At 45.1% G+C, this 22,374-nt stretch overlaps 1 protein-coding gene and 1 long non-coding RNA gene across 2 annotated transcripts in view; one reads left to right on the forward strand and one right to left on the reverse strand.

Moving 5' to 3' along the window:
- chkb (choline kinase beta) overlaps nt 1-22,374 on the forward strand; it is a 697,917-nt gene that overhangs the window by 385,186 nt on the left and 290,357 nt on the right. The window lies entirely within an intron of this gene.
- LOC127580353 (uncharacterized) lies at nt 7,803-17,202 on the reverse strand. The gene is made up of 3 exons (XR_007957812.1): nt 17,078-17,202; nt 14,566-14,706; nt 7,803-7,914 (listed from the first exon to the last, which is right to left on the reverse strand). It is a non-coding gene; the product is annotated as an uncharacterized LOC127580353 (long non-coding RNA).

The raw sequence follows: 22,374 nt of genomic DNA on the forward strand, positions 1-22,374 counted from the left end.
GGAGGGCTCAGTTTATCTCTGATGGGACAGGTGTGTTGTCCAGCCCACACAGGGAGTTCCAGCCCAGGGTGGGCCCAGCCACTTCAGTCTGGAACAGTCCAAACCCCCAGTGAATATTGTGAGGTGTCAGGTTTCAGCAACACCCACTCTGACTGCACACGGCACCACAACACGAAGTGACCCCCTTTATTTACAAGGCAAACTCACAGATCAAGAGTCAGGGGATATTCATGGCTCACAGACACTGACTCAAATAGATGAAACGTTTAGATAAACAGAAAACAGAAAATGCTGGAAACACTCAGCAGGTGGCGCAGCATCTGTGGAGAGTGGAACAGATAACACTTCCATCAATGACCTTCCCATTTCTGTCTCCACACACGCTACCTGACCTACTGAGTATTTCCGGCATTCATTTCAGATTTCCAACAACTGCAGAATTTTGTTTGTGGACTATCAGGTAAACGTTGGATTTCTTTTGTCTGCTTCTAGATGACGATACTTGGAATGATGCACCCTGTGAAGCACTTATCAACAAAGGTTGTTTCCCTACAAACTGCACTGAACTGAGATGACTCCAGAATTGTCCGCTCATCCATTCCAGTAGTGGATTCAGTGCCTTGATTTCTCTGTAGCCGCTCTCACTGTCTGTGACGACTGTATTCACTTAGCTTCCCAGCCAATAATAAAGAAAATTGGTAAATTTGTTTATTATTCTCTCATGTACTGAGTTATAGTGAAAAACTCTTTTGCATGCCATCCATGCAGATCATTTCATCACATCAATGCATTGAGGTATTACAAGGGAAAACAATAACAGAATGCAGAATAAAGTGTTGCAGTTACTGAAAAAGTGCAGTGCAGGCAGACAATTGCATCTTGAGCTGTGTGTGTGGTGCTATGTGAGTCTCGTTTCTAGCAGCCTTCCTGTCCCACTGTTGCTTCCCCCCAACCTCTGCACTCAGTGCTGCACTGAGGAGAAGGCGGCACAGACTTTGCAAAATTAAATTTACCTTCGGCCGCACCTGGTGTGTCAGGTCCTGGTCACGGTGCATGGGAGTGAAATAAAGGCTCTGGAGAGGGGACAGAGGGGATTTACTGGAATAGTTGCAGGGAACGAGGTTTTACAATACTGTGGATGGGCTGCAGAAGATGAACTGGGCCCAGAAATTCCTTTGTACAACTGCAAGGAAACCTCTGCTATCTCTTTGATAATTGGTTTCACTGGGAATTGGGCAATTCTGCAAAGAATTCTGGAAATTTTAACACCACTCGGGGAATTCCACTCCTGGCCTTTCAATGGGATTTTCCTTTGCCCAGTCACCCTGTTTCCAGTTTAAAACGCCCCCGTCAGGAAATTAGAGGTGTGTGTTACAGGGATTATAGAGTAACTTGGGAACCATTAACTTACTGGGGAAATGAATTTTGCTGGAGATGAATTATTGGAATGTATATGAGGTGCTTTTGTAGAAAAATATATTGAGGAGCCAGCTGGGAAAAAGCCTATCTTAGATATGTTTTGTGATGGATATTCACTTTCCAGGCTCCAAGGGGAACTTAATTTCTGACCTCTCAATGGGAGTTTCCCCTTGCTCAGTCACCCTGTTAAAGAAAGGAATTTTTAAAAGCTTTATTTATACAGCACAGTAACAGGCTCTCCCGGCTAAACGAGTCTGCACCGCCCATTGAAACCCATGTTAACCTACCTGTACGTCTTTGGAACGTGGGTGGAAGCTAGAGCACCCTGAGGAAACCCACACAGTCATGGGGAGAACGTACAAACTCCTTACAGACAGGGGCGGGAATTGAACCCCGATTGCTTGCGCTGTAATAGTGTCACACTAAACATTACGCTACTGTGCTGCCCCGTGACAATTGAAAAGAGTATAAAATATATTTTATTAGCACTTTGCAATGATCATTGGGAGAGATCGTAATCGATCTGCTCCCTGTTTGCATAGAGTTGAAAACTTCTATACACATCCTGTAACATCTGCACATTCCAATGCTGGGTATGAGAGTCTTTGAAAGAATGTTATCAGTGGGGTCTGAAGACTGTGGTGTTAACAAACAGTTCCTGGTGTTTCCCTCAGCTTGTCTTGATACCTTGATTACATTAAATTGTCCTTGTGTTTTTGATCTTATTACAACATCTAGTTTCTGGCAGATTTATGTTATTTCAAGTGGTTTAACCTTCCAGTTTAAAACTCCCCCAAGTGACATCATCACATTGCAGCAGGAAAACTTCACCTGCAGTGAGATGTTCAACTCATTGGCCTGAAGGCCAACAGTTCTTATTTACTCACTGAATCAGCAGCATTTGCTGAAAGTGTGAGATTTGACAGCAAACCTGAACTTTGCCTACCTCTGTAACAAAGTTACTGAACTTCATGAACATTTTCAGAATTTTTTTTCATGTATTCCAGGAGCAGGAATCCTGAATGGTTCCTCTCGCTCATGGCCGTGTGTTGCTGTTGTACCATTTGCTTACTCTAATCTTACATTGAAGCCATTTCTTTTATTCTCCCCACATTCTCACCCACATTCTCATCCACTCCCCCCAGGTTCTACCACTCACCTATAAACCAGGAGCAACTTACAGTGGCCAGTTAACCTACCGACCTGCATATCTGTGGGATGATGACAAAACCCATGTGGTCACAGAGAGAACATGCAAAACCCCACACAATGGAGGTCAGGTTTGAGCCCCGGGCTCTGGTGTTGGAGGCAGCTGAAACATTGCTGTTCAGGATCCAGTGAAACACCGGGGATATGTGACCATGTTTATGAGCTAAGTAAATGTAAATGGACACAAGAATATTGGGAGTCGATGCAGCAGCAGGCCACTTGGCTCTTGAACCTGCTCTGCCTTTGAGTCAGATAACAGCCGAACCTCAAGAGCACTTTGTCACTTGATTACTATATTTACAGATTCCCTCAGTCCAACAATTGAACAATCTCAGCCTTGAACACAGTCAAGGACTGATGGTGGACTGCCATTTGAGGTGAAGAATTCCTAAGATTTACGGTCCTCTGTGCAACAAAATTTGTCCTGATCTCAGTCCCTAAATGGCCAACTCCTATCCCGCAGTGCTGCCCCCTTGTCGCAGACTATCCAGTTTGGGGACACAGCCTCTCAGAATGTCTCAATGTGATCACCTCTCATTTTCATTTCCCCAGTGAGTTGAGGCCAATCTTCCCCAATCTTTCTTAAGTGGACACCCCCACATCCCAAAAATCAGAGCATGGGTGAGTAGATAACCTCCAAGGCAGGTATTCAGGCAGAGAGACCCAAACACCACCCACTGTTCCAGGTTTCCCACAATATCACAATCCCTTTTGCCCCCCTGTATAACCATTCCTTGCAGACCCTGCAATCTCTTCACAGCTCACTTTCCCTGCCGGCTGTGTATCATCATTACATTTGCACACGTTGCACATTGTCTACAGCAACAAACACCCTGCTGTTCCACCACTCCCCTTCTCCTCTTTATACCGGCCACCTCCCCTCTCCATGCTCAGTCCTGGTGCAGGGTGTCGACTAGAAACACTGACAATTCCTTCCCCCCCGCAGATGCTGCTTCTCCTGGTGAGTTCCTCCAGCAGATTGATGTTGCTCCAGATTCCAGCATCTGCAGTCTCCTGTGTCACTGCTGCGCTCTGTCTACACCTGCCTTATCCCACAGCTCTGCTAATGGTGCAGCCCCTATCACAAGTCACGGTGTGCTCCGTCCATTCCTCTCCCTCCTTGCTCTCAACAATTGATTCTGTTCCAGCCCCCTCAGCTCTACTTTAAAATCTGAATGGCCAACTCCCCCAACCTAGGCCAAGTTGCCATCAGCCTCTGTGCTGAAGAATTCCAATGCATTTGTATTAACATCCACTCAGTGTTACTTTTCCATATCTTTCATTCTGGGTAACTGAGGGTCCAGGCCTGATCCCTGCTGTCACTCCACTGTAAAGTCTGAAAAAGAACCTTCTCATCTACACCCTGGGTCCTGATGAAGGGTCTTGACCCAAAACTTCAACTGTTTATTTCTCTCTACAGATGCTGCCTGATCTGCCAAGTTTCTCAGCATTTTGTGCTTTTTGCTCCAGATTCCAGCATCTGCAGAATCTCTTGTATCTACGCTCTGCAAGCTAATCGTTCAATCATGTTAATGACACCTTCAAATTTATGAGCCTATTTTACAACACCTCGGTTCTGTGCTGAGATAAATCAGTCATGTGAATTAGTGTCACCGCTTTGCATTGCAAAATTTGCAATGGAAGCAAACATCACAGTTCCTGTTAAACTCTCCTGCTGACATTGCTCTGATCAGTATTCCGCCAGCTTGTTTTCTCCACCTCTTGGCTCCCAACGGTACTGCAGCATCCTTCAGGCAATTACAGGTTGACAGCACCAAACTGCCCATTCTTCCTGTGGCAACTCTCAGAAGTTTTGCATATTATTATTTCTTCAGTGCTATTTATTCCTGCTTTTTCCTTTCTTCAGGTGCCTCACAAATCTCTTTCTGTTCACATATTTATAAAAGCTCCTTCAGTCCAGTTTTGTTTCTCATCGGCCCACTCACATTTTCTATCACAACTTGAAATATTTTGTTTGCAAATTGTGCATTATTTCTTTAAATGCCGGCTATTGCCTGTGCACCATCATGTCATTCAACATATTCTCCCAATCAACCACAACCAACTCTCCTCTCAGTCTTCCTTGTTGAGATTTAAGACACAAGTTTCACATTGAACAGCACTTCAAAGTCAATGCAAAAGACCCCTTCCCCAAAGGCCCCTAGAGAACGAGATTATCTGTTAACCTTCATTGCGCAAAACTGTGATGATATTATGTGTACCCTCCGAGAGTTCTAAACTTAAGTCAAGTTCCATCTGGTACAAGTGTCTGCCGGTACCCTCGCTATCGGGAGATTATACTGTATCAACCTACAAGGACTAGCTTAGTTCACTACAGTCTCTTCAGAAAGGTCTAACGGTCAATAATCACTAACTCCAACCAAGGAGGAGGTACTCCAGTTTAAACACAGTTTATTTATTTTAAGTGAGACACGTTTAATTCCAATAAGTAATTCTTAACAAAGATTTGAAACTTGCAAAGGATTTCCAAACACAAGTACAATTCTTACAAGTTAAAAAGTCATACCAACAAGTTGCAGACAAACAAGTCAGTTGTCACTGAGGAATGAATTCTAGGTCTTCTTTCTGTCACCCCTTCTCTCTGTCATTTCATTCTGTCATTCCTCACTACCCTGACTGCCTCCTGACATTGATACTGTTTTCTCACCAGTTGGCATCATTGGGATGTGATGTTTCTCAATGACATTCATCAGGCCAGGTGGATTTAATTAGGCCAACGTGGACCCTCTTGTTTCTCTTGGTTAGGTCATAGTTTAACCAGGCCTGCGTGGACCCCATTGTTTCAATTGATTAAGCCAAGAGGATGAACGAAGTGTACTGGTTAAAAGTCAAGCAGGTGAGCAAAGAATACTGGTTAGAAGTTTAACCTATTGAACAAGAAATATCCTGAACTTTGGACAATTTCTGCTGATGTGCTAAAAAGAAGTTAACTGAGTGGACAACAAAATTCTTGCACCATGGACAGTTTCTGCTGTTGTGCTAAAAGCTGAGGTTAGCAATAAGCCCCTTGGGGCCTGGTAAGTGAATATCCATCACAAATAGCCTTTTCCCCATTTGGCTCCTCAATATACTTTTCAACAAAAGCATGTCATATACATTCCAAGAATTAATCTCCAGCAAAATTGATTTCCCCAGTCCATATGTAAATTAATGGTTCCCAAGTTACTGATAATCCCTGTAATACACACCCCTAATTTCCTGACGGGGGAGTTTTAAACTGGAAACGGAGTGACTGGACAAAGAAAGGTCCCATTGAAAGGCCAAGAGTGGAATTCCCCGAGTGGTGTTAAAATTTCCAGAAATCTTTGCAGAATTGCCCAACTCCCAGTGAAGCCAATTTTCAAAGAGATAGCAGAGGTTTTCTTGCAGTTGTGCAAAGGAATTTCTGGGCCCAGTTCATCTTCTGCAGCCCATCCACGGTATTGTAAAACCTCGTTCCCTGCAACTATTCCAGTAAATCCCCTCTGTACCCTCTCCAGAGCCTTTATTTCACTCCCATGCACCGTGACCAGGACCCGACACACCAGGTGTGACCGAAGGAAAAGAGTTAATTTTGCAAAGTCTGTGCTGCCTTCTCCTTAGTGCAGCACTGAGTGCAGAGGTGGGGGGGGGGAAGCAACAGTGGGACAGGAAGGCTGCTGGAAACTGGATTCACACAGCACCACACACACAGCTCAAGATGCAATTCTCTTTATTATTGGCTGAGAAGCTAAGTGAGTACAGTCACCACAGGCAGTGAGAGCGGCTACAAAGAAATCAAGGCACTGAATCCACTGCTGGAAAGCATGAGTGGATGGTTCCAGAATCTTCTAACCACAATGAAGTTTGTAAGAACAAACAAATCCAAGTTTATTGTCACAGGGAAAATCATTCCAAACAGGAAGCTCTAGAAAAAGGAAAAAAAAATCCAACATTTACCTGTTAGTCCACAAGCAAAATGTTGCAGAGACTGGAAATCTGAAATAAATGCTGGAAATACTCAGTAGTTTAGGCAGCGTGTGTGGAGAGAGAAAAAGGCAAGTCATTAATGGAAGTGTTATCTCTGTTCTTCTCTCCACAGTTGCTGCCTCACCTGCTGAGTGTTTCAGGCATTTTCTGTTTTCCATTTAGTCCAAATGTTTCATCTTTTAGAGTCAGTATCTGTGAGCCATGAATATTCCCCGACTCTTGATCTGTGAGTTTTCCTTGTAAATAAAGGGAGTCACTTCCTGTTGAGGTGCCGTGTACAGTCAGAGTGGGTGTTGCTGAAACCTGACACCTCACAATATTCACTGGGGGTTTGGACTGTTCCAGACTGAAGTGGCTGGGCCCACCCTGGGCTGGAACTCCCTTTGTGGGCTGGACAACACGCCTGTCCCATCAGAGATAAACTGAGCCCTTCCCATCCCATGGAGCTCACACTATGGGAGCAGAGTCTGGAATCTCCGGAGCTGGAACTTCTGCAAATGATTTAATTTCTAAATCTGGGAATTTTACACCCGTGCACATTCCGATATCTGCAGCGTTACACCCGGTGTGTGTCGAATTAGGGTGTTCCCTTGCACGTAGAGCACAGAAACAGAGCACTCGGCCCATGGGATCCGTGCTCATATTGCTGCTCCACACCAGCCTCCCCCCTCCCTTCATCCAAGCCCATCAACAGATCCGTCTGTTCCTTTCGCCATCTCCCTCTCCCTTAAGTGCATCTGTGCTCTCTGCCTCAATTACTTGTGGTCCTGAGCTCCACCTGCCACCACACCCAAGTCAGGAAGATTTTCCTCTGCTCTCTCTTTGATTTATCGGTGCATTCCCTCAGTTCTGTATTTAATTTTTATCCTTCAATAACTCAGGACATTCTTTTTACTTTTGTAGCTGTGTTCAGTTCTTTCTTTACATGCAGTGTCACACTGTACCTTCCTCTAACTCCAGTGTTACACCCGTTGTACACTCCTCCTGCACAGTTACACCGGCCAAAGGAAGGTAAATTGAGTGTATTACATCCGATATATCCTTCTCTAACTGCTGGGCAGTCAGTCCAGTTCTGCTGAGCACAGGACTCATGGGGTTGGTTCACTCTCTCTGTGTAACAGCCAGCCTGTTGAGATAACCTCCTGTTCAATACTGTGTCTAAAATCGACTTGCAAAAGTGAAGCCTTTCTCTCAGTTACACTTACTCCAATGATTAGTGTGCACACAGTCTTCTTTGTATTTATAATCGTCAGGTTGACCCTGATCCCATTTTTGGAAACTCCCTGAAGATCCATCAATCCATGTGTATGTCCCTTCCTGTGGGATATAAATCAATGATTATTTCTGTGGGAATGCTGAGTAACCTGCCCTGAAAATATGCCGCTAGTTTATTTGGTTGCTGTTAATTACCTCTGGTTTAAGTAGGTAATAAGAGGAACAGGATGACGTTGATGGCATGTGAGAGAAAATAGGTTGCAAGAAAATGAGTGGGAGAATGGGATTGATGGGATTGCTCTGGGAGCTGACGTAGACTCGATGGGCTGAATGTCCTCCTATTTGTAAGGAATTATGAAACTAAGTCCTGGAGTAAAGTCTGCTATTGGTGTCTCTGTTTTCGTAGATTTGGTTAGCCAAATATTTTTAAAGTTTTCATTAGTCATTTTCCATAAAACAATCTTTGGAAAGTTTCCCCGATGATATAGTGATAAGGATTGCTTGCATTCTCAACTGTCATCTTGTTAGTTTAAGGAGATTCATGTGATTAATTTCAATTTCATATCCCTACTATCTCCAAATTCTCACTTTCCAAATTCTATCACAGCTGCTCAGTGATATTGCTCTGCGCATCAGCCTTGCCCAGTGTCCTTGCTACATTTTGGGAACAAAAATGTATCAGCTTCAGGAGAAGGATTAGCCAAACTCCGAATGCAGAGGGGATCAGGCAGAATGAAGGAAAGTGTGAGAGGTGCGCTAATCGGAGTCGAAGAACAGGATATACATAGCAGACCAGACACAGCAGTGGAGAGATCAGGGTCTCACCAGTTTCCCAGCACAGCAGCATTGTCAGTCTATATATTACCAGAATCAGGTTTATTATCACTGTCTTATCTGACATGAAATTTGTTCTGAGGCCGCAATACAGTGCAAAGACATATGATTACTATAAATTACAAAAATAAATAAGTTGTTCAAAACAAAACGAATAACAAGGTAGTGTTCATGGGTTCATGGACCATTCAGAAATCTGATGGTGGAGGGGAAGAAGCTGTTTCTGATTGGTTGTGTGTGTCTTCAGGCTCCTGTACCTCTTCCCCAATGGTAGTAATGAGAAGAGGACATATCCTTGATGGTGAGGTTCTTTAGTGATGGATGCCGCCTTCTTGAGGAAGCACTTCTTGAAAGTATCCTCAATGATGGGCAGGGTTGTTCCTGTGATGGAGCTGGCTGTGTCTACAACCCTCTGCAGCTTTTTGTGATCCTGTGCATTGCATCTGAGATTTTACCAACAACAGCTGTGTCATCTGTGTATTTATAGATGGCATTTGGACTACGCTTAGCCACATCGCCATGAGTGTAGAGAGAGCAGTGGGTTAAGCACGCATCCTTGAGATGTTCCTGTTTTTGAGGTGCACGTATTTCCGTTAATAGAGTATGTGCTGCTAATTGCATTAGCATTCTGACACTTGGGAACCCATCAACACTGCTAAGTGATTTACTGTGTACAATACACTGGAGGTAGTTTCTCGAGGGATAGAATTGAAAATCAGAGAAGTTGTGTAAAACTTGGATAGAAACTTGGTGAGACTGCACTCGGATCCTGTGCACAGGTCTTGTCCCCACTGTATGGAAAGGGTACAGAGACACCACTGAAGGTGAGAACATATTTCCAGGGAAGGTACCAGAACTGAGGGGCCACACTTATCAACAAAGGTTGAGCAAACCTGAGCTCTTTCATCCATCAGTGACTGAGGGTGATCTCCCTCTCTCACTCTCTCTCTCTCTCTCTCTGAATGACTACCTGCTGTAACTATAGAGCTACAACTACAATTGACACTTGGATGCTAAAGCCAGATGATTGTGTGTGGGGTGACCGAGTGGGTCACTGGGATCCTCCTCCTTGGACTCAAACAGTCATAGAGTACTATGTCACAGAAACAGGTCCTTCAGCCCAACTCATCCATTCTGACAATGATGCCCACCAAACTAATGCCATTTGCCTGCATTTGGCCCATGTCCCTCAAAATCCCTCCTAACCATTTACTTATCCATATGTCTTTTGAATACTGTCACTCTACCTGCCTCAAGCACTTTTTCCAGCAGTTCATTCCATATACGCACCATCCTCTATATGAAGAAGTTGCCCCTCAAGTCCCTTTGAAATCTTTCACCTCTCACCTTCAACCTATGCCCTCTAGTTTTAAGTACCCCTTCCCTGGGTAAAAGACTCTGTGCATTCACCCTATATAAGACCCTGATAATTTTATATACCTCAGTAAGGTCACCCCTTGATCTCTTATATTCCAAGTAATAAGGTCCTAGCCTGCCCAACCTCTCCCTGTAACTCAGGCCCTCGAGTCTTGCCAGCATCCTCATAAATCTTCTCTGCACTCTCTCCAGTTTAAGGATGCCTTTCCTCCAACGGGATACCAAAATTGTACACAATACTGCACAATGGTTCCCGCCACAGCAGCACTGTCAAACTGGACTTGGTTGGTGGGCATCATGGTCGGCATGGACGAGTTGGTTCAAAGGACCGGTTTCCGTGATGTAGTACACTATGGCTTAATGAAGGAGGATCCCAGTGACCCCCTCAGCCAACCCACACACAGTCATCTGGCTTCAACATCCCAGTGTCAAATGTAATTATAGTTAAAAGCAAGGACAGTCAGGATGGGGAGAGCCAGCCTTGGATAACCAAGGAACTAAAGGAAGACATCAAACTAAAAGCTCAGCATTCAAAGTCACCAAGAGTAGTCTGAAACTGGAAGATTTGGAAAACTTTAAAAGGCAACAGAGAACCACTAAGCAAGTAATAAAGAAAGGGAAGAAAGATTATGAAAGTAAACTAGCATAAAATATAAAAACAGGTAGTAAAAGATTTTACAATTATATAAAGTGGAAAAGGGTGGTTAAAGTGAACGTAGGTCCCTTGGAAAATGAAAAGGAGGAATTAATAATGGCTAATATGGAAATGGCCGAGGCTTTGAACAACTATTTTGTGTCGGTCTTCACGGTGGAGGACATGTCTAACGTGCCAAAGAGAGATGTTATGGATGCAATGGGAGGTGAGGACCTTGATACAATTGCTATCACTAATGAGGCTGAGCAAATTAGTGGGTCTAAAGGTTGACAAGTCCCCTGATCCTGATGGGATACATCCCAGGGTACTGAAGGGAATGACAGAAATTATAGTAGAGGCATTTGTGATAATTTACCAACATGCTCTGGACTCTGGGCAAGTCCCGGCAGACTGGAAGACAACGAATCTCATGCCACTGTTTAAAAAAAGATGTAGGCTAAAGGTAGGTAACTATAGGCCAGTTAGCTTAACATCTGTAGTCAGGAAAATGCTTGAAGCTGTCATTAAGGAAGAAATAGCAAGACATCTGGATAAAAATGGTTCCATCAGGCAGACACAGCATGCATTCAGGAAGAACAGGTCGTGTTTGACAAACTTACTGGAGTTCTTTGAGGCATGTGGCTCTGACATCCACCACCATGAAGTGCTTTGAGACGTTGGTCATGGCACACATCAACTCCAACCTACCAGACACCTGGAGCCATTGCAATTCACTTATCGCCAAAACAGGTCTACGGCGGATGCCATCTCCATGGCCCTACACTCATCTCTGGAGCATCTGACAGTAAGGACACCTACGTTAGACTATTGTTTATTGACTACAGCTCTGTCTTCAATACAATAATCCCAAGTAAGCTTGACACCAAACTCCGAGACCTAGGACTCAACACCTCCCTCTGTAATTGGATCCTTGACTTTCTAACCAACAGAACGTAATCAGTGTTCTCAACACTGGTGCCCCACAAGGCTGCATCCTCAGCCCTCTACTCTACTCCCTATACACTCGTGACTGTGTGGTCAGATTCTGCTCTAACTCCATCTACAAGTTTGCAAATGATACCACCATTGTAGGCCGTATCTCAAACAGCGATGAGTCGGAGTACAGGAAGGAGATAGAGAACTTAGTTGAATGGTGTCGTGACAACAACCCTGCCCTCAATATCAACAAAAGAGCTGGTCATTGACTTCAGGAATGGGGGACGGTGTACATGCACCTGTCTACATCAATGGTGATGAGGTCGAGAGGGTTGAGAGTTCAATTTCCTGGGAGTGAACATCACCGACAGCCTGTCCTGGTCAAATCACATAGAAGTCATGGCCAAGAAAGCTCACCAGTGTCTCTACTTCCTCAGGAGGCTAAAGAAATTTGGTTTGTCCCCTTTGACTCTCACCAACTTTTACAGATGCACCATAGAAAGCATTCTATCTGGACGTATCACGGCTTGGTATGGCAACTGCTCTGCCCAGGATCGCAAGAAACTGCAGAGAGTTGTGGACACAGCCCAGCGCATTACCGACACCAGCCTCCCCTCCTTGGACTCTGTCTTTACCTCTCACTGTCTTGGTGAAGCAGCCAGCATAATCAAAGACCCCACCCACCCAGGACATTCTCTCTTCTCTCCTCTTCCATCAGGTAGAAGATACAGGAGCCTGATGGCACATACCACCAGACTTAAGGACAGTTTCTACTCCACTGTGATAAGAGTATTCAACAGTTCCCTTATATAATGAGATGGACTATGACCTCACGATCTACTTTGCTGTGACCTTGCACCTTATTACACTGCACTTTCTCTGTAGCTGTGACACTTTATTCTGTACTGATATTGTTCTTACCTGTACTACATCAATGCACTCTGTACTGACTCAATATAACTGTACCGTGTAATGAAGTAACCTGTACGATCGGTTTGTAAGACAAGCTTTTCACTGTACCTCGGTACAAGTGACATTAATAAACCAATACCAATACCATTATAGTGAGCGCAGTGGATAGAGGGGAACAGGTGGATGTTGTTTGCTTGGATTTCCAGAAGGCATTCGATAAGGTGCCGCATAAAAGACTTATCCATAAGATAAGGATGCATGATGTTGGGGGTAATGTATTAGCATGGAAAGAGGATTGGTTAACTGATAGAAGTCAGACAGTTGGGATAAATGGGTGTTTCTCTGGTTGGCAATCAGTGGTGAGCGGGGTGCCGCAGGGGTCGGTGCTGGGCCCACAACTGTTCACAATATACATTAACGATAAGGAAGAGGGAACCGAGTGTTGTGTATCTAAGTTTGCTGATGACACTAAATTGAGTGGAAAAGCAATTGACTGGGGTGGCACGGTAGCGTAGCAGTTAGCGCAACGCTATTACAGTGCTAGCGGTTGGAGTTCGATTCCCGTCGCTGTCTGTAAGGAGTTTGTACGTTCTCCCATGTCTGCGTGGGTTTCCTCTGGGTGCTCCGGTTTCCTCCCACATTGCAAAGACGTACGGGTAGGTCAATTTGGGTTTAAAATGGGCGACATGGACTCGTTGGGCCGGAAGGGTCTGTTACCATGCTGTAAATAAAATTTAAAAACAATTTTAAATTTAAAATTGTGCAGAGGATGCAGAGAGTCTGCAGAGAGATATATCCAGGTTAAGTGACTGGGCAGGGGTCTGGCAGATGGAGTACCATATTGGTGAATGAGAGCTCATCCACTTTGGAAGGTAAAGCAGAAGATCAGGTTATTATTTAAATGGTGAAAGATTGCAGCATGCTATTGTGCAGAGGGACTTGGGAGTCTTTGTGCATCAATCACAAAAGGTTGGTTTGCAGGTGCAACAGGTTATCAAGAAGGTAAATGGAATGCTGGCCTTTAATGCTAGAGAAATTAAGTTTAAGAGCAGGGAGGTTATGCTGCAAACTATGCAGGGTACTGGTGAGGCCGCACCTGGAGTACTGTGTGCAGTTCTGGTCTCCTTACTTCAGGAAAGATATACTGACTTTGGAGGTGGTGCAGAGGAGGTTCACAGGGTTGATTCTGGAGATGAGGGGATTAGCCTATGAGGAGACATTGAGTTGCCTGGGACTATACTCACTGGAATTCAGAAGGATGAGAGGGGATCTTATAGAAACATATAAAATTATGAGAGGGATGGCTAAGATAGAGGCAGGGAAGTTGTTTCCACTGGTAGGTGAGACTAGAACTAGGGAAATAGCATCAAGGTTCAGGGGAGTAGATTTAGGACGGAGATGATGAGAAACTGTTTTTCCCAGAGAGTGGTGAATCTGTAGAATTCTCTGGCCAGGGAAGCAGTGGAGGGTATCTCATTAAATATATTTAAGACACCGTTAGATAGATTTTTGCATAGTCAGGGAATTAAATGTTATAGGGAAAGGGCAGGTAGGTGGATCTGAGTCCACGGACAGATCAGCCATGCTCTTATTGAATGGCGCAGCAGGCTTGATGGACCAGTAGGCCTAATCCTGCTCTTAGTTCTTATGTAGTTGTGGCTCTACAATTAAGGCAGGTAGCCATTCAGAGAGGGAGAGGGAGTTCACCCTCAGTCACTGATGGAAGAAAGAGGTCACTATTTTTGTACTCCAGAGTTTTTGCATTTTATTTACTTGAATCCAAATTCCTCAGCTGCTGGGATGGGATACAAACTTGTGTCCCTGGATCATTGGGATACCACCCAGAAACTTAACCACTGCACTGCCACACCGCTGTTACTCTGCAGGATATCATGTATAGTTCTCTATCTATGAACAACGATATGACTCCAGAGATCCATCAGTGTGTTGACTATAACCTGCCCTCTGAAATGGTCAGAGGGCATAGGGGAGGGACAACAACTTCTGGTCTGGCCAGTGCCGTGACATCCTGCAATGTAACTTGTCATCAGTAGCTTTACCTCGCATCTGTCGTTCAGGCCAATCCATGCAAATGGTTTGTTTTTGTCCACAGTACTGACCACATTAGAAATGAAACTATTGTGTTCGCTCGAGATCACAGAAGCCAGCTGTCCATAGTGTGGGTCTTGGTTACAGAAATCCTGTAAACAAAAGAAATAATTGATCTGTTGCTGAGAATCAGCGTCTTTCATCTTCCTACAGGCCCCTCAGTAAATGGTCCAACCTGATAGAACATGGAATAGTACAGCACAGGAATACGTCCTTCAGCCCACGATATTGTGCCGAACTAATTAAGCAAATGATGCTGAATTAAAGTAATCGCTTCTGCATGCACATGGTCCATCTCCTTCCATTCTCTGCATATTCATGTGGTTATCTAAGAACGTCTTGAAGGTCTCCATTGTATCTGCTGCCAGCACTACTCCAGACACCACATTCCAGACATTGACCACTCTATGTGTAAAAAAAACTTGCCCCACACATCTCCTTTGAACTTTCTCCCTCTCACCTTAAATGCATGCCCTCTGACATGAGACACTTTGACTCTGGGGAGAAAGATCCCAGCTGACTGCTCTATCTATGCCTCTCCTAATGTTATAAACTTCTATCAGGTCTCCCCTCAGCCTCCACAGCTCCAGAGAAAACAACCCAAGTCTTTCCACCCTCTGCTTACAGCACATGTCCTCTAGTCCAGGCAACAACCTGGTGAACGTCTTCTGCGTCCCCTTGATGGCATCCTCATCCTTCCTACAATGGGGTGACCAGAATTGAATGCAATAGTGCAGATGCAGCCTGAACAGTTTTATAACGCTGCAACATAACTTTCTGACTCAAGTTCAATGCCTCGACCAATAAAGGCAAACTTGCATACACCTTCCTTCCCACCCTATCAACCTGTGTGGCCACTTTTACGGACCTATGGACTTGAACCCCAAGATCCCTCTATACATTAATGCTGTTAAGGATCCTGCCATTTACTGTGTACTGTCCCTTTACATCTGATCTCCCAAAGTGCAACACCTCACACTTGGCCAGATTAAACTCCATCTGCCATTTCTCTACTCATATCTACAATTTATCTACATCCCACTGTATCCTTTGGAAATCTTCTACACTATCCACAACACCGCCAATCTTTGTATCATCTGCAAACTTACTAACCCACCTAACCATGTTTTCATCAAAGTCATTTCTATATATCACAAATAGCGGAGGTCCCAGTACGGATCCCTGCAGAACACCAGCCACATTGAGATGCATCAACCACTACCCTCTGTCGTCGATGGGCAAGCCAATTCTGAAACCAAACTGCCAAGTCACCATGGATCCCATGCATCTTAATCTTCTGGATGAGCGTATCATGTGGGACCTCATCATACTAAAATCCATGCAGACAATGTCCACAGCTCTACCTTCATCAATCACCCAGGACAGCAAGAAGCTGCAGAAAGTTGTGGACACAGCCCAGCGCATCACGGACACTAGCCTCCCCTCCTTGGACTCTGTCTTTACTTCTCGCTGTCTTGGTGAAGCAGCCAGCATAATCAAAGACCCCACCCACCCAGGAAATTCTCTCTTCTCTCCTCTTCCATAGGGTAGTAGATACAGGTTCCTGAGGGCACGTACCACCAGACTTAAGGACAGCTTCTACCCCACTGTAATAAGACTATTGAACAGTTCCCTTATACAATGAGATGGACTATGACCTCACTATCTACCTTGTTGTGACCTTGCACCTTATTGCACTGCACTTTCTCTGTAGCTGTGACACTTAACTCTGTACTATTACTGTTTTTACCTGTACTACATCAATGCACTTTGTACTAACTCAATGTAACTGCACTGTGTAATGAATTGACCTGTACGATCGGTTTGTCACCTCCTCAAAAAGATCAATCAAGTTAGTAAAAAGTGACCTGTTCTTGCCTGCCATCTCTTTGGTGTCAAAACCAACACTGTGTTAACCCCTGGATGTGGAGATTCCTCTAAACTCCCCAATATTAGACCATTAGACTTAGAGTAGAATTAGACCATTTGGCCCATCAAGTCTGCTCTGCCATTCTATCATGGCTGATTTATTTTTTCCCCTTAATCCCATTCTCCTGCCTTCTCCCGTAACCTTAGATGACCTTACTAATCAAGAACCTATCAACCTCCACTATAAATATATTCAATAACTTGGCCTCCACAGCAATTCATTGCTGTCTGTTGCAATGAATTCCACAGATTCATCATCCTCTGGCTAACAAAATTCCTCCTTACCTCTCTTCTAGCAAGACATCCTTTATTCTGAGACTGTGCCCTCTGGTCCTAGACTCACCTACCATATTTGATCCACTGATCCGACTGATAGAAAGTGGAGGCCACGGCTGCAGTGAAGCACACCCTGGAACACAGGGACTCATCACTGGCAATTCAACGAGAGGCTATGCTGTGAGTTCATGGGAATGAACCAGCAGAGTCAAATATTTCCCGGGCCTCCCAGAGCATTCACTGCTTTCAGGGACTTACCTCAGCATCCAGCCATGTCTTCTTGCCACTGAAAAACCGGTAACAGGAATTTAAAGGAGGAAAATAAAACCAGTTTTCATCACAGGGTCCTCTGAATATTCCACGTCTTTCAAGGTTCCACTGAGTCTTCTCCACTTCCAAGCAATTGTTTGTCCCTTTCAGTCAAGAGAATTAGGATTTAAACCAAGTGCAATAATCAAAGCATCAGTCCCAAATAGTCACAGTTTTTGCTGTTTCACAGCATCAGATCTTGATGGACACACAGAAGGTCAGGGCTTGAGGAGAGAAAGGAGCACCGGCTGTAGCTGTGGCCGGTCTAGTGTTTAATACAGTCCTCACGTCATCTCCCCCAGTCCTGCTCTTGTTGAAGGGGGAAAGGGACAGATGGAGGAACTGCAAGCGAATCAGCCTGACATTGGGAGTGGGCAAGTTGGGAAAGGATCTGAGGGACGGCACAAACCAGCATTTCGAGCAGTGCAGGTTAATCAAGGACAGTCAGCACGGAGATGTTAAAGGAAGACTGTACACTTCCTCTTCTGAGGCTGTCCATCAGGATTGAGAAGGATTTGCCTCCCAAAGCAGTGGATGGTGTCAGTGCGTGATTTCTTTCAACATGGAGTGGCAGTTGCATACCAGCTACCACACTGTCTGGACAGAGAGAGGTCCTGGTCTGGTAGCAACTGGGGGACCAGGCTCTGCTGAGCATACTTTCCATGTGCTCACACACTCACACACACACACACACACACACACACACACACACACACACACACACACACACACACACACACACACACACACACGCTCTTACCACCCACTCCCCATGACCACAGACACACCTTGCACACTCTTTCCCTCAGTCCTTTCCCCCACCTCTCCCCACCCTGATGCCTTCCCTCAGTCTCCCTCCCTCTGACCCCTTTCCCTGAGCTACCTTCACCCAATTTGTCCCCATTGCTCATTTCCTTCCCGGTTTGACCATTCCTTCTTCCTTCCCCCTTGATTCCCACACACCCACTCCACTCCGCTGCTCCCAATCCCCAGCTGCCGGCTGCTCGCTCTCTCTAAGATTGAGCCTGTCCACCAATCATTGTTGCTCTTCCCCCAGTTGCCAGGTGACCTTCCCCCACCCACACTCGGTCCCAGCGGCCGTGACCTCCTGCGTCTGCAGACCCCCCGAACCCACCCAGAAAACCTCAGGAGAATCTTCACCTGCCCTCCTGGTGTTGCCTGATGGACATCCCTGGGTTTCTCTGTCCTGATCCTCTTAGCCTTTCTGGAACCCTCTCTCTCACTGCTTTTTCACTCCCCAGGGTAAGCTAATCAGGGCCAAGAGACCTGATGCTTTTTATTTCAGAAAATACTTTAACTTCTAACTACCTTTCCTTCCTCGCACTCAGAAGGCCCTTGGGTGTTCAACATTTTATGTACTTTTTGTCTTTTACTGTGAAGACCACGATAGAAACCTCACCCTCCCTACTCTCCACTATAATATCTGATACCTCAGCTTTGGAGGGCACTGTGCTCAGTTATACTTGTCTCTTCCTTCACTAATGCCTGCTGAGCTTCAGTAAAATCTCCCTGATCCTTTCTGATACATTTGGGCTGATTTTTCCCGAACGTCCTCTGCGGCCATGAGCGTGAGTCCCAGTGACAGAGTTGCCTCCCTGTGTCAGGATTAAGGACATCTCCTGGAGGCTGGGAATGATGTAGTTGTCTTGGTCCTTGTGAGAACCATTGACATTCAAGGGCTAAAGAGAAGGTTCAGCTGAAGGAGTTTGAGCAGCTTGGGTCCAACTTAAAATGCAGAACCACACGAGTTCACCAGCTGAGCTGTGCACAAATCACCATAGGCTTAAAAATATCTAAGAGTTGAATATGTAGTGAAGCGGTTAGTGTAACGCTTTACAGTGCCAGTGACCTGGGTTCAATTCTGGCCACTGTCTGTAAGGAGTTTGTACGTTCTCCCTGTGTCTGCGTGGGTTTCCTCCGGGTGCTTTGGTTTGCTCCAACTTTCCAAAGATGTACGGGTTAGGAAGTTGTGGGCGTGCTATGTTGGCGCCAGAAGTGTGGCGACACTTGTGGGCTGCCCCCAGAACACTTTACGCAAAAGATGCATTTCACTGTGTGTTTTGATGTACATGTGACTAATGAAGAAATCTTATTTTATACATAAGAAAAGACTGGTGTGAGGAAGATGGGTTTCCATTCAAAGAGCGCTGGTTGCTGTAGTGGTAAAAGTGGGACCTGTTCTGTTGGAATGGGTTTCACCTGAATCAATTCGGGACTAGAAACGTCAGCTGTAAACTCAGTGGGGAGAGAAGGGCTCAGGTGATGGTGAATTCAGGAAGTCAACGATGAGGATTGCTGAGGACAGGGCAGTGGACAATGGCAAATGGAATTTAATCCAGAAGAGTTTGAGGTGAGGCATTTGCAAAGTTGGATCATGATGAGGGAATACACAGTAAGTGGGAGGATAGTGAGTGATGTTGGAGGAACAGAGAGACTTGGCAGTGAATGCCACTGATCATTATATCCAGCAGATCAGTGACGTGGTTAAAAATGTTTTCCTTTGATCACTGAGGCATGGAGTATAAGCTCAGGAAGCTTATGCTAGATCTGTACATTGCACTTGTGGGACAGAAGCTTGAGCTTCGCAGACAGTGTTGGTCAGCACAATGCCGGAAAGATGTGACCACACTGGAGAGGGTGCAGAAAATGACGAGGATATTGCCAGGACTGGGAAATTGTAGCTGGAAGCAAGGATTGGAGAAACTGGGAATGTTTTGTTTTGAACAGAAGACACTGAGAGGAGACTTCATAGACCCATCTGAAATTATCAGGGACCTACGTATTGAGAGTGAAAAGAAAGGACACATTTCCCTCTGCAGTGGGATCAAAAACTAAAGGGATCGTTTCATTTAATTGTTCAAAGGGTCAGTGGGCAGATGTGGAAAATATTTTCACCCAGAGGGTGGTGGGTGTCTGGAACTGTCTGCCTGAAAGGGCGGTAGAGGCAGAAACCCCATCACATTTAGCAGTACTCAGACACTGAGATGTACATTTGAGGAGCTGTGACCAGCAGTGCTATGGACACAGGGCTGTGAGGTGGGTTGTGTTGACTTTCCACCTGCATTGACACAATGGGCCAAGGGGCCTCCCTCTCGCGCATAACTTTCCTCAGATTCCATGAGAGTGGATCAATGGTGCGCTGTCTCCATGGTGTGTGTATCCTTGCTCAGATACAGAGACAAAAACGACACTCCAAAGGGGTTTCACTGAAGTATCAGCAAGACTTTCTGCTCCAACTTTCCTACAATTACAGCCGACACATCACTTGGCTTCCTCACTGCTCACTCTCCCTGCATGAACCTCTCCGCACTTCAGGAACCACCACACCGAGATTCCTCTTTACAACAGCGTTTACTGGTTTCTCACCGTGTAAAATACCCGTTTCACCGACCAAAGGACACAACCTCACAGTTTCCCACAATATTGTCCATCTGCCACATTCCTGCCTACTTGTTGAGCCTTTCCATATCCTTTTGGAGACTCTTGCTGTCCTCCTCCTTCCGACTCTCTCACCCAGCTTTGCACCATCAGAAAACAGAAATGTCACACCCTGTCTTTATATACAAGGCATGTATAGAATGTGTCAATCACTGATGCTCAATGCTAGTTCTTGAGGCAGCCCACTGACAGCAGTCTGACATCCTGAAAAAGGCCTGTTCATTCTGATTTTCACATTTCCATCCTTTAAACAATCGTCACCCTGTACTCTAAATTACCACCCATTCAACTAAGTTACTAAGTTACCATTCTATGTTACAGCCATTACGCTCTAAGCATTAAACATTCTAAAGCTCCTGGAGTCAATGGACCTTACCTGCCACATCACTGACAAGCAGTGCGGTCAGCACCAAAACCCACACCAGCATCATGTTTCCTTCCTCAAACCTGAAACACAGGAAAACAATTCATCGTTAGTGTCAGGTTTCCCAGTGCAGGTGGGGATATCCTGCTGCCATTCCCACCTCTCTCTCTCCCAAATGCCTGAGTCAATGAGGTTTCCAATGCTGTTGCATCCCCATATATATGGAGTTCTTCGATCTTGGAGACCTCTGGAGCCATTGAAATCAAATCCAATTGGCGGAACCATTCTACACAAAAATAACTTCTGAATACGTTTTTTTTATGTAGATTGGTCCAGATTAGAACAAGCTGAACAGGAAGCCACAGAAATGTCTTGTGAGCTCCAAGTGTGACTGCAGAATTTTGCACTGTAACTGAACACTGAGAAATGGAGGTTGCAGAAAACATTTCTGATCCCATTGTGTGTTACTGACATTAGAGTTTTCAATAAATATTATCAACAAGAACAATGAGGTTGCAATATTCAGGTGAATACTTCAAAAACAACAGATTATTTGCACAGACCACCTCACTCACTGTGGCAAGATGAAAAACAATCAATGGTATCCCTGTTGTAACAGTTATCAATGGCTGGATGTAACTAAAGGGTTAAAAGAAGCATCTTTCTCTGTTTGGACTGTTTGTTTTTCCCAGGAGTTACTGAAAGAGTGTGAAAGGATGGGGAGATAATGGACTGCTTGATGCTTCATGCTTTTCCAGGGACAGCTCAGGGAGATCCTTGCACTAACATGATGTGGGAAGGAATCCATCGGATCTCCAATGGAGTGGGACTGATGGGTCAAATGGCCCTTTCCTTCTCTGGATTTTCTCTTGTTCCCCAATCACTTCACACTCTAAAGGTAGAGCTAGTGGTCTTCTGAGCCGATTGTACCTTCAGCTTCATTCTCAAGCCCTGGTAGAATCATAGAATGACAGAATGAGACTGCACTGAAGGAGACTATTTGTCCCATCGTATCTGTACCATCACTTTGATTGTGTAATCCATTCAGTTCCATTCTCCTGCTCTTTCCCTGTACCACTGGAAATTGCTCCTTCACATGTTTAGCCAAATCCTTTGAAAGTTATTACTGACTCTGCTTCCACCAAGTTCCTGAGCAAAGTTGATTCCTGCTGCCACCTCTAATTCATTTGCCAATTATCTAAGATCTCCACCCTCTAGTGAGTGCTCCAGCTGCCTGGCAGAGAGCTCAGTAACTGGAAAACACGGATCAATGTGCAGCAGCATTTGTAACCTCATCACCTCAGCTCACTGGGAGACACTCACTGAGGGAAGTCAATTCATCACCTCACCTCTGATTCTTTGACCAATCATTTCCACACATTGAGAAGTATGTGAAGGTCCCAGATTTCCACAATATCGGTCT

This window comes from Pristis pectinata, chromosome 19 (assembly GCF_009764475.1).
Source record: "Pristis pectinata isolate sPriPec2 chromosome 19, sPriPec2.1.pri, whole genome shotgun sequence".
NCBI classification, from domain to species: Eukaryota; Metazoa; Chordata; class Chondrichthyes; order Rhinopristiformes; family Pristidae; genus Pristis; species Pristis pectinata.